The sequence below is a fragment of the Micromys minutus genome (assembly GCF_963924665.1).
Source record: "Micromys minutus genome assembly, chromosome: 11".
NCBI lineage: Eukaryota > Metazoa > Chordata > Mammalia > Rodentia > Muridae > Micromys > Micromys minutus.
Window position 1 is genome coordinate 2,941,145 of NC_137980.1, and position 5,065 is coordinate 2,946,209.

Genomic DNA, 5,065 nt, shown 5'->3' on the forward strand with positions numbered 1-5,065 from the left:
CCCCTGGCCCTTATGAGGTGTGATAGGGAATAGCAAGTGAGTAAAGGTGTTTAAGCCAACAGGTAGGTGCTTTGAAGCAAAACCATGAACAATCACAAATGGTCTGAAGGTATATCTGAAACAATCAGACTAATCTTTGATTGACTATTGCTAGGAAGTAGCTAGGGAGTAACTCTGGGGTGTGGGCCCAGGACAAGCCGAGGGGTCTTTCCTGGTACTTAGGTACAGCCTGGGTTCAGCTATAGGTCAAGTTTCTCTTAAGTTGGAATTTGGTCCCAAGATGGCGTAGGTTTGGCCTCTCATTCCTCCCCTTTCTAACTAGAAGACCTGACTTGTTATGGAGGGACTGGTAGTGACTTTTTATTATCATAACTGAATAGCCTCAAGTCTGTCTATATCAGCCTCTGCCATTTGTCTCAGTCTATCATAATGTTTGCTTTGTGACGTCAGGTTATCCCAGTGGCTCTGTTGGCTATATCTAATCTCATGAAAACAGCTAGTGACAGGGCTATGTCTTTGTGACTCAGTAAATTTAGACCTAGATGTATTCGTGACCTGGAATAACTGGACCATCAAATTTTAGAGGGGGGTGTTATAGGCTGTCATCACTAAATCCTCATGACATCTCTGGGGCTTGGGAAGGGGCCCCATCAATGCGGGACAGGAGGGAACCATGCGGCTGAGTTTCTTCCCACTGTTCTGGGTCATCTTCAGCTGCAAATGAGTCTGCAGTTCGAGTATTTGTGTGGTGGATCCACTCTGTAATCTATTGTCCTTTAGGGAGGTACGTGTGGTCATGACATGAGGACCTTTCAAGCAAGGGTCTAATGACCCCTGGTGGAGTCTCTGTATTAGAACCCAGTATCTAGGCCACCAGTTCTGGAGGGGAACCTGTGATGAGAACATGATGTTTAGGCCAAACATGTTTATGAGCCCATTGGACACCTTTGAGATCTTTCGGCAATTGGCAGTCAGTCCTCAAATTCAGCTATGACCTCGGCCTATATATTAAGAACAACGTGTGTGTGTGTGTGTGTGTGTGTGTGTGTGTGTGTGTGTGTGTGTGTGTGTGTGTGATTTCAGAAGGAACAAGTCCCATCTGGTAAGTGGAGTTACTCAGCCAAGAGCAAAGGGAAGAAGTTACTTGGTCATTGCCAGTCTCTTAGATCAATTTAGTTAAAGTCCCTTTTAGGGTTTTATCTATCTATTTTACCTGTCCTGAACTCTTGGGGTCCATACGTACAATAAAGATTTTAGTTAATCTCTAGAATATTGGCTAGTCTCTGACTTACCCAAGGCACAAAAGCTGGTCCATTATCTGACCCTATCATCTGGGAAAGCCCATACTTTGGCATTATGTCCTCTAATAACTTCTTGGTCACTAAGGATGTAGTTTCATGCTTGGTGGCGAAAGTCTCAGTCCAATCTGAAAAGGTATCTCCAAACACTGCGTTTCCCAAGGGCTCACTACAATCAAACTAGTCCATCTGTAGAACTAGTGATTTTCAACAACTATTTGTAATAGGAAAATGACCTATAAAATTAAGTAGCTAATTTTAAAGGAGATATTAGATTTTAAGGTTCACAGACCTTAACACTATTATTTTCCTGAAGAAGGTCTTGGGTCTTAGCAGTTCAAGTTGGGAAAAGACATTTATGCTTGGAAATTATAAAAGGGAAATTAAAGGATGCCCCATTTATCATCACATGTAAAATTTCACCTGCTTTAGAGGTGCCATCTTGAGGTCATGCAGTCTGGACTAAAATGATTATTATTTCTAGAACCTCTAAACTGATAAATTTTTACATGATTCAATAATTTCACATTTAAAAACACCCATTTACCATATTACTGTTAGTAATATGTGAAGATTTCCATTGGCTTTGTACTTCATTTTATAATTGCACAAGTGTGTATCAAAAATGGTTAAATATTCCTTTTTAGCATCTGGTTATGTCATAATTTCTTCTTCTTTATTACATATTTTCTGTATTTACATTTGAAATGTTATCCCTTTCCCCCACCTGCTCCCATCCCCCCTCCACTTGTCTCTACATCTCCCTCAGTGCCTTGGCATTCCCTACATTGGAAAAACGTGCCCTCACTGGACCAAAGGTCTCTCCTCCCATTGATGCCAGACACTGCTGTCCTCTGCTACATGTGCAACTGGAGCCATGGGTCTCTCAATGTGTGCTCATTGGTTTGTGTTTTAGTCCCTGGGAGTTGTGGAGGGTTTGGTTAGTTGATAATGTCTGCAACTTCCCATGAGATTGCAACCCTTTTAGCTCCTTCAGTCCTTTCTTTAGCACCTTCGTTGGGGTCTCTGTTCAGTCTGACGGTTAGCTGCAAGCACGCTCAACTGTTTCTGTATGACTCTGGCAGAGCCCCTGAGGAGGCATCTCTATCTGGTTCCTGCCAATAAGTATTTCTTGGCATCAGCAATAGTGCTTGGGTTTGCTTATGTCATAACTTTGACTGAAAAAAAGAATGTACAGTAAATATATTAGCTTGATGTAACAGAAGCTTAAGCTTTCTCATATAAACTATATTTTACAGAACGACTTACTATTTCAGAATATACAGAAATAACTTAATCAGATATACAGAACTGAAATGGATTTTTTGAATTGCCCATCCACTAAATAATTTAAAAATAAATGGGGGAAACGTTTTGGAAATACAGTTTTCCTTCTTTGAGCCAAAAGTAGCTATGACTTAATTTTGTAGGAAAATATTATATACTTTGGCCATTCAAACCATATATCCTTTAGCCTAATAATGAAAAACTTCTAAGTAAATACGTGTGATCTAATTTGTGCTGCTAACAAACAGTGATCAAAAATGGCAATAAAATACATAATGAAACACAATGCTAAAAGGAAAATTCCGAGGTGTTTGCTTGGCTCATTATTCATCCAATTTCGGACAACCTTTATGATTACAAATCCCTTGATTGACTGACTAGACATTCTCAACGTGAATTCCGAATCAGATGAATTCTTCCTGGTTGATTGTTGACACATGCTGTAACTCTTCTACATTGTGATGTATCAAATTTTCTAACATAATGAGATATGCCATCAACTCTTTAAGAAAAAAGCAAATTGACTTCAAAAATAAAGCTCAGTTTTGTACAATTTTAACGACAGCATAATTTCTGCTTTTGTACTGCAAAGTGGATTCATGGTGATGAATTTTTTTTTCAAATATTAAAGATCATTAATGCGCTTACAACTTCTATAAACTCGTATCAGGTTTATGTGCACTTGGGCATCTGTCTGTATCCAGGCTGCAAATATATATCTGTATTTGTTTGAATTTTAAGTTCTTTATGCTGTATACTGGCAGGTGAGTGGCAGAAAGTCCCCATACAGCTATGACATCATGTTTAATTTCATCTATCTGAACAATGGGAGAGAAGTAGCTCATGAGCTCTTTTTGGTTGAGCAAAATGTATATTTAGGGGATGAGGATGTGATTCAGTCATAGGCACTTCCCTGACCTGAGTGAAGCCATAGATCCATCCTTTAGGAAAAAAAAAAAAAAAAAAGTTGACTTTTACAGCTATAGGGATAGATTAGTTGTCCATTTTATGTTCTGTTGCCTATAAAGTGTGAACCAGAAAATGGGTGCCATCTTCTTGCATGCAGATCTAGTTCTCTTTTTTAATCTTCAGAAGGTTATCCTTTCCCCAGTGAAATTCTCAGCACATTTATTGCCTACACACATAACAATTTATTTCTGTGTTTTCAAGTTTGTTTAACGATTTATGTATTTCTTCCCGCTAATATCACAGTATGTTAATAGCTAAAGTTTATAATAGGGTCATTTTAACTTTTTAAAAAATTTTTTTTAGATAGGGTCTCACTGTGTAGCACTGTCTGGCTTGGACGTGTTCTTTTTCTTTTTCTTCCTCTTCTTCCTTCTAATGCTGGGCTCAGATGCAGGGATGCAGGGCTGTAAGCTGCTGAACAGCACCCGGAACCCAGTAACATAACCACAGAGGGCATGAATTGTTTCCTGTGCATTCAGTTTGCATTGAAATCTGTGATTTTTCTGAAAGTAAACATTTCCTCAGTTTTGCGGCTTGATACAGGCAAGCAAGAATAGTGTAACTTTATATGCTTATGTTAAGTTCTGTGGATTTTAGTCGTCAGTTTGCAAGAATGTAAGCACTTTATTGTGGTAATTATTTCAGTTATGAACATTTGCTTCTGTAATGTCAGTGTGGGTGTCCCTCTACGTACATGAAAAAAAAGCTAGTTAAATTTTTGTGTATTTGTCTGTGTGTGTGTATATGTGTACCATATGCATGCAGTTTTAGAGGATGTCAAAGAGTATTTAATTTCCTGGAACTGGTGTTGTAGAAGGTTTTGAGCTACCATGTGGGTGCTGAGAATCGAACCTGGTCATTAGCAAGAGCAGTGACATTCTTAAGCCTTGAGCTATCTCTCCAGCCTCTCCCTATACACTGCAAACAAATTTTCCTAGGCTATAACAGACATTGCAATAGGATGAATGTGCTGCCTAAAGTTCGTGTGTTGGTTGTTAACCTCCATTCTCCATGTCAACAGGTAGAACATTTGAGTGGTTAGGTCATGAGGATTCTGCTTTCATGAAATGGTTAGCATCATTATCAGGGAAGTTGATTAGTACTAAGGTAGGATTATTATAAAAGTCAGTTTGGGTGGGCATGGTAGTGTACACCTTCAGTCCTGACACTCTGGAGGGAGAGGGAAGAGGATCTCTGTGGGTTAAAGACAGCCTAGTCTCTAGCAAGTGAGCTTGGCTTCCCTTGCCCCACCCCCTTCTGCTCTCTTGTTCTCTTCTGCTGCTATAGATGACCATAGATAGCAAGGAGGCCCTTGTCCAGTGCATGTCTCCACCTAATTTTTTCCAACTCCACACTTGTGGGAAATAAGCTTCTTTTATTTAAAAAATGCCCAATCTGTGATGCCCTATGTTATTCGACACAAAAGGGTCTAAAACAATTGTTTTCCTATCCTGATACATAATTCTCAAAGTCCTTTCAACAACAAGCTGAATTTCTTTACATATTGACAG